The sequence below is a fragment of the Mugil cephalus genome, chromosome 9 (assembly GCF_022458985.1).
Source record: "Mugil cephalus isolate CIBA_MC_2020 chromosome 9, CIBA_Mcephalus_1.1, whole genome shotgun sequence".
Classification (NCBI taxonomy): Eukaryota; Metazoa; Chordata; class Actinopteri; order Mugiliformes; family Mugilidae; genus Mugil; species Mugil cephalus.
The window spans coordinates 15,773,937-15,782,446 of record NC_061778.1 but is presented as its reverse complement, the minus strand read 5'-3'; positions in this window follow the sequence as shown (position 1 = coordinate 15,782,446).

Sequence of the window (8,510 nt, the reverse complement as noted above, 5' to 3'; positions counted from 1 at the left end):
TTGTCGCCCTCTTTAAAAGAAATTCCAAATTCTGCCAACTACAAGAAATAGATCACAACAGGTAGCAGTTTGGCAACTGCTATCAAGCTGGATGATTCGGTCTGAGTTTGGGTTAATGCTCTGTTCCTCTTTTCTTTGGACTGAGATGAGTCCCCACTCCACTTTGGAATATCTGCCAAACAAGCATCTTAGTCCTCATCCCAGGACTGACCGGGACACAAAGCAACCCTGGAGCTTGGCCAGAGCATTTCAACACAAACAACACACAGTTCCTGACATAATGTCACCTCAGCAAGTGTATTTAAAAATAACTTTAGATGTCAGTGTTGGCAGGGAAATAATAAAAAGTCTGAAAATAAGGAATATAAGGCATAAATACATATGTAAAATTGAGCATAATAGAGAGGTAAAGAGGTTTAGGACATACAACAGCAACAACAAAAAAATAGCGTTAATTTACAAGCCAAAGGGTCCAAATTTATTAGGGCTAATTAGTCATAGCACTGCTTAAAATAACAGAAATTAATAAAAAAAATGTAAACTGCCAAACATCAGATGTCAGTCACTTATATTACTTGACGGCTGGTACTGAATTACTAACTACTTCAGGTGGGCTTTGTTCTGACTACATTCAGGCAAACAATGTATATTTCACTAAAGCTGGGTTTGGCCGTGTATTTGAAGTGCTCCAGCCAAATCTGTCAGGGAAGGCGATGTTGGCAATGTTACCATGATGGCTATTATGGCTAAGGTGACCCTTGACTTGGACATGGTTTGAGAACAACCCAGCTATTGCTGCTACCCTGAAATCACCCAAAAGAACAGGTCAGAAGTATTCTATGCACGAGGGTTGAGTTAGGTTGGAGGGCCTGTCTCAGAAAAGAGTGCGGCACTTTGCAGTGCTTTGGTTTGTTCAGGTAAGGGACCATCCGATTTGGTTGGAAAAGACAAACAAAAAAACTCTTTTTGCCTTTAGTTTAAAAGATGTGCTTGCTCTCATTGGTTTTAGGACTATCCAATTGCATGCAGATTCAGTATTTGTTTCCTCTGCATTCGTTGAAACACACTCCACAATAAATTTCCAATGTAATGCTACCAAACTCACCTTCTGACAAGACTTGAGTGTGGTTACACCAGATTACTGCTGTGTTTCCATTACTCCTAGAAAATTAATTCCTTCAAGTCATCCAGTATTCAGTAATTTTTGTTAATTATATGTCGATCAGCCACAACATTAAAAGCACTGACAGGAGAAGTAAATAATAACATTAACCATCTTGTGACCGTGTGGATGTTACTCAGACATGCACCACCCACGTAGACCAGTCCAGACGCCCCCACCCCATAGCAATGACACTCCCAGCAGGATGCGGCCTGACACAACGGTTTAGGAACAACTAAAAAAAAACAACAGTGTTGACCTGGTCTCCAAATTCACTAGATCTTAAACTTATCAAGTATCTGTGGGACGCACTGGAACAAGCCTGATCCAGACTGTGGTTTAATATGGTAGGAAAAAAAAAAAAACACCTCTTTCCCTTTGGTGCAGCATCGCCCCATTGCCTCACTGGAGAGACAGCCTATTTTCATATGCTGAACAAGACCAGAGGGCTCAGTAATGTAATACTGTATGCAGTTAATGTCTCAGCTGTCTCATGAATGACTCCCGGCTCCAATCTATGTTTTTCTTTGATTTTCCGGCTTTAAATAAAAACAAACTGTTCTTATACATGATGTGGAAAGTCCTTGAATTGAACTAAATGTGTTGAGCAATGTGTAAGCTAAATAAATATATGGAGAAAAAAATATATAATTAGGATATAATTAGCATTAAGAGGTCATTGGCACCACTGATGCACCACTGATTTTATTGAGAATATTTAATCTTTTGAGGACTTGAATTTCTTTCACAGAGATTAGTCACGCTTGACCTGCCCGTCAGCATGTTAACTCTGTGGAAATAGCTAAATTTGTATAAAAAGAGGGAAAAAAAACAAAAAACATTTATGAATCATACATGAGTACATACAGAGACCTCTTGGGGATTAATGCAGAACTGTTAAATATATCGCTTCGATGTGTTTTCTGCTGAATGATATGTGCGCTTCTCTTCTGCGAGCTTCCTCTGGATAATCCTCACACTTCCTGCCATTGACGCGTATCCTTCCCTGCTTTGACTGAGCAGCGATGGATTTGATGGCGAGTGATGCATCAGGAGCACTCTATCAGCACAGTGTTCCACATCTCTTGGTTCTGAGTCATCTCACTGCTGCAATAAGTGGCGCCTTAATACACAATGAATGCCTTTCAACGGCGTTCTTACCGGGGCGCTCCACATTCTTGCAGTGTGTGTCCAGTTGTGCAGCTGCTGCTCAGCTCACTGAAAGATGACACACCATGTCACTGCAAGAAGCATGAAAGAAAAACTCAGATGCAAGGACACGATGCCGAATATCCTCAACACATGTTTTCCGTGCCTTTGCCACTTGGCAGCGAAGCTATTCAGAGATTCAACACAGTGTATGTAAAAGGCGAGGTGCTGCATGCTCATCACTTCAAAAGCCCAATCTGTAATGTTTCTGATGCAATACATGTCCTTGGGTTAGCAAGGTATTTTTAACTTAATTTTTAATCCTCTTCAGCAAGCACGAATAACTGATGTGAACAACTCACACTAACATTTGCCTAATTTTTGTCCTTTAAAAAAAACTCTCTAAATGATTTGAGATCCCAATCTTGCAATTTTGGATGATTAGAGAAACCTTTTGCTTACACAAGCGGATCGATTATGATAATCTAACATTGTAATGTTTATTTCCAAACTGCGCATACGCAGACATTATACAGGAAATTCGGGATCGTCTAAACCACAACTCACCACTTCCAACATCTGAACTGCGTTAGGCTAATTAATAATTTCTTAGTAATTTCTTCTTACTGAAATAGGAATTCCTGAATATCAGCTCAATGAATGGTCGTAAAACTCCCGGATCTGCATGTCCGAACCTGTGTTGCCCCAGGTAACCACAAATATTAACCGCCAGGCCACTCCACTAAGACATAGTCTGTGGCAAACAGGAGAACATTTCAAGCTTATCAACCTTATTTTGTGCATAAGTCCAGTTTTGGTCTCCCTGACTGAAATAAAATAGTCTTCATAATGCAGGAACATTAGTACAGTTAGATTTTTTTACCTACTACGTACAGAAATAATTTAATTTCATTAATTAAAGTGACTAGTGTCCTACTGCTGGTATGGTATGTAATGGAAACTTGAGGTTTGACGTCTCTGTCTTTTATCTTTAACTGACATAATAATGTATGGCTTAGTTTCCTTCCTAATGTTGAGTCTGACAATCACACAGTCACTGTCATTGCAAACACTAAAGCATTTCATATTCTTAGTGATGTGTACATCTATATATCAGAGAGGAGGGTAAGGCAAATCTGGACATGGAAAACTCATATTGCAACATCCATCCATTCATCAGTCCACTTTCATGTACTTATCCGTTTCCCCAGCAACGCAGTCCAGTTCTTTCTGAATGATTCTAATGTGTTCCCAGGCCGGTTGAGATAATTAATCCCTCTTGTGAAGTCTGGATCTACACTTGGCTCTCTTCTCAGCAGGCTGTGGTCAAGAGAACGGCACCCAGATGCTTGAACTTATTAAACTGGATCCTTTTGAAAGCCTTTCCTAACAGCTCCCTCTTTAACAAGACGGTCGCGCCAAACCCCCCCGTCCATCTCTTGCTCCATCCTACCATGTGAACAACACCCTCCTCCCAGTGTGTGCTGGAAGTCACGGTCTGATGAACTCAACGGAACCACATCATCTGCAGAAAGCGGAAATACGATTGTGAGGTTCCCACACTGCAGGGACAAGGGGCAACCCTACCAGAGTCCAACATCCACGGGACACGTGCTTGATTTAATGCAGAGGGTATGGACACAGCTTTCATTTTTTTACATTGATGGTAGGAGTGGCTCCCTCCCTTGTTTCATTTTAATGCTGCTTGAAGCAATGCTACACACAGACAGGCATCAAAGAAAGAGAAAAGCAAGTCACTTTGGAGGACAGTAGTAGGACAGTACAAACAACAGGGACATTCATAGAAAGGTGGGCGGCACTGGAAGCAATATTTTTTAAAGGTGAATTGTAAATGAGGAAAGTAAACTGCGCTGACTGTGTTCAGCTGCTACCTTGTCAACACCTAAGGCAACAAGGGCCAGAATATTTTCATGGGGCAGCATGTGGGTCGACTGCGTCCAGCAACTGGATCTCAGAAAAGACGATCCTGGCTGCTCTTTCTTTGTTTTTCCCCAACAACATAACACGCTGGGCACGGATTCAGCCAGGTCCTCAGCGTTCAGTTTACGACTACTACTACTAAAACCTGCAATGAAGGAACTGGAGGAGAGCCACCACGCCCCGGGGCTCAAAATAACTTTCAAAGCAATTTGGCTGAAATTTATACAGTGTATTTAAGCTTCCTGGAGGATTAACCTTGACTATCTGGCCCTTTTTTTGACTGGGCAGAATCATAACACCACTGAGGTGTTGACCCCACATACTGCTTTATAAGGGTTTTCTCTACAGTGGCCATTGCAGCCTCACAAAGCTACTATGGCTCTAGACAATTAATCTTGAATTCCTGCCTTTAGTTTGTAGGTGCTAGTTTTGAAGAATAATCATGCACAATAAAAAATACATAAAATAAGTTAGCAGTGATTGTTTTCCAATATTCAACCAAGATAGCAGCCTTTCCTAAACCTCCCTTATTCTTAATTTGAGAAGCAAAGTCCAATAAAAATACTGTCTACAAATGGGCTGCTATGAAAGAACATCTAACCCCCTTAATTTAAAAAGAACACAAGGTCTCCTCTCTATGTTTTATTTCAAACTACAGGCAGAATATGCATGTTACCATCAACAAAAATACCTGGTATCAGGTTAGTGACGTACTAGTTGTAAGGACAACATAGCCGCAATCCAGCAAAGTTTATCATATCTTAGCTTAACTGCTAAGTAGCTAACAACATTCACAAGAAGAAATCTTATTTGCTGCTTCCTCTTGTCTAGCGAGTTATTCCTCATCACAGAAGGGTTACATAAAACTGGCTGTGACTCTAGACCAAGGGTCATCATCTACGTCAAATCGCATCAGATCAGATCTTGTTTGTCACATATATATATGAATGCACATACCAGGAGTCTGGATTTTAGCTGCTTGCTCGAGGCATCTCAGCCATGGATGTAGGGGGGAACCAATGACCTCACAGCCCCAAAACTGCATCTCCAGCCGAGTATTTTCACTTGCAAAACAAAGGGGAGGAGTGTGTGTATTTATTAGCCTACATCAGTGCGAATGGACAAGCAGCATAGCCAAATTAGAAAATGCTCTGAGAACGTTTCTGGTCACATTTTCACACATTCAAGTGAATATTCTGGAGACTGGATCCATCCCTCAGATTATACCAACACTTCTTAAAATTGATGGCCCCAGACTTCACTGCCGGCAGGTGGAATTGTTCACTATATTTTCTGGGACAGCTGGCGGTGTGTGAGGGAGTTAGCGGCACGATTTAGAACAATGAGCTGAGGATAGTGGCAAATACATTTATTCCTTTCAGTTCATAGTGGAGCAGCTTTACTGAATGTGCTGTGCAGTGCAACGAGCTGGATTTAGTTCTCTTGCCGACTTACAACAGCATCACATTAAGTCTCTTCCGCACCTTTGCTCTTGCCCTGGGACTTATTTGTCTTAATAAGCAACGGTGTCATGGCTGCTTCTATTAGACAGGTAGTGCAGCTGGATCCATTTCCCTTCTGAACCAAAGATAGATTCCCCCAGCAGCTTTTTGTTAACTTATTCTGCCACGAATAGGGAATTTGATGTTTTTTATTTATTTTTTTTCTATATGCTCTGGATATAGACAGTAGCTACAAGCATAACATTATGACCACCTTTCCAATATATTGTGTAGGCCTCCCTTGTGCATCCAGAACAGTTGTGATTCATCAAGACAATGGACACGGGCCTTCTGAGGGTGTCCTGCAGCATCTGGTGACACATTGTTGTTAGTGGGGTCTTTGGGTTCTATGGGTTGAGGGGTGGGGCCTCTGTGGATCAGGCTTGTTCCAGTGCATCCCACAGATGCGTGCTCACTTTGGGATCTAGTGAATTTGGAGGCCAGGTCAACACCTCAACCAACCACAAAAGTACATTTGTTTTTGATATTTTAAGTATGTTTTCTTGATTTTACTTGCCATGCTTTAAATTAAATAACATTTTAATGCACTCTGTTCTACTTGGAATGAAGAAAAACAAAGCATGTTGTTTTCAGACTTTGGCAACAGATTATTTGCAGAACGTGGTCTGTGTCGGACACGGAAATGGATGGCATGTGTTGACAGTTCAAAATATATTACATATTACTACTAGGAATGGACAATTATAGAATATAATGGTACAATTATAGTCTGAACTCAAGGTAGAGTTCAGACTAATTATTTGGTGAATAAAGGGGACAAAACAATATGCAGTTAGAGGCGAGCTGGAAAAACAAGTACCTGTCATTCGCAGTTTACAAAAGAAATAGCTTCAAAAAGAATAAAATAAGGTCAAATAAAGGAGGGGGGAGGGGACTTGAAAGGAAAATCCATGTTGCATTTTTGGTTTGTCACTGGGTTTTCGCTCTGCAGAAAGGCTGGATCTGCTTATTTCCCTGTTTGTCTGTAAATCCCAGAGTAGAAGAGCACAGCAAAACTGGTTTAACATCAGGCACATTGTGGTTCCATATTCTTCATCATTTTTAATTTACAAAACTCTAGTTTTAATGAAAACTTCATGGAACATTGTGTCCCTATTTTTAGAGTAAAAAGAGAAAAACTTTCAGCGTCACTGAGCCTTCATGGTTGTTATTTTTTAAATGCAGTTTATGTCAAAAGAGTAGAATCTCTCCCATTCCGCCATCATCGCTTGACGTAAAAATGTCAAAGATAAATAAAACTGAACTTCTTTGGGTTCCACCACTACTAAACAACTGTGCGGAGTCACTGTTGCTTTTACGCAGCAGCTGGTCTTATGAAAGTTTCTGTTTAATTGACAAGAGAAATCCACGTGCTTCAAATACCTCCACCAAAGTGCCGCATCCTTCTCTAACCACACATCTGTGCCCACTGGAAATACAGTGCACGAGGATGTGCTATATTTTGTGTAACAATGGGAAACTGACAGATTCACACCTGGGAGCAGAAAACAAATGTTTTGCATGGTTCTTCTGTGTCCACTACTCAACCTGCAGCTTCTCCACCCAAATCCCATTTGGTTTTACACAAACATCATCATGTTCGAGATGTACATTCATTTTTGCTAGGTCAGCAGTTTTTCATCTGAGGTGCTTGTCTCATAAACAAGCTCTTTTTATGCTTTTAAACGTCTCCTACGTGATTGGTGCAACATCTGTTCATATTGTGTATATGAGGTCGTAAAATAGTTTTCCCTGAGAAGACACTTGCCAAAATTTAAAAAGGCCGGTTAGCTCAGATGGTCAGAGGGTGGCGCTAATAACGCCAAACTCATGGGTTTGAGCCCCATATCGGCCGTCTACTGGTTCTGTTTTCTGCAATTTCCCCATTGTGGGACAAATAAAGGTATTCTCTTCTATTCACATGCGAGTCACACATTAATTTCTTTAAATTTCATCTGCAGGTAGAAACTAATGGTCAAGTTCTCTTGACAAGGTCACAGTTCCAATTTTGCTTTAAAAATGGCAAGAAATAAAGCCTGGAATATTAAAAGGTGAGCAGCCTGTGCTATTATCCATAACCACACTCCAGGAGCGAAGGTAATCCTGTTACTCCTCAGTGATCCCACATCTATTTGATGAAGGAAGATCGGGCATTAAAATTTTCAGAAGTAAAGCGCACAAAGTGGGAATTTAAGCAGCCAAGAGAGAATGGTCAAACAGAATCCTTGACACAGCAACGTGTCCATTTTTCAGGTGCAAGGTGAATTTTATCACGTCAGTAAAGAGGACAACGCTGCCCACTACCTCTACAGTCAAAACCATAAACTATAGCTGTGCTGGAAACCTGTTAATTATTCATGAGGATTCAGTTATTCATTAGATGTTCCTGAGCTTAGTCCTGTCCTGTTGGAATGGGTGATCATCATGAATATTTATAAGAGGTGCTTGATATTTAAACATGACTCAGAATACATTGCCAGCAGTAAATGCCAGGTAAATAGCAGTGGAGTAGTACTTGAGTCTTGGGGAGTGCTGTCATTTTGCATGACCTTTTCTGAAATGAAGCTCATGTCACCAGGTTAGATTTCTGCCAAATAATCTGTTCAGGCTGCCAAATGGTAAAAAGCTGGCCCACGGTGCCTGTGACATTAATATATGTCAAACTTCTCCAAAATTCTATATGTGTAAATTAATTTTATATTCCTTGTACGTGCACTCAGATTTATTTATAGTTCATTTATCTACATACATCATAA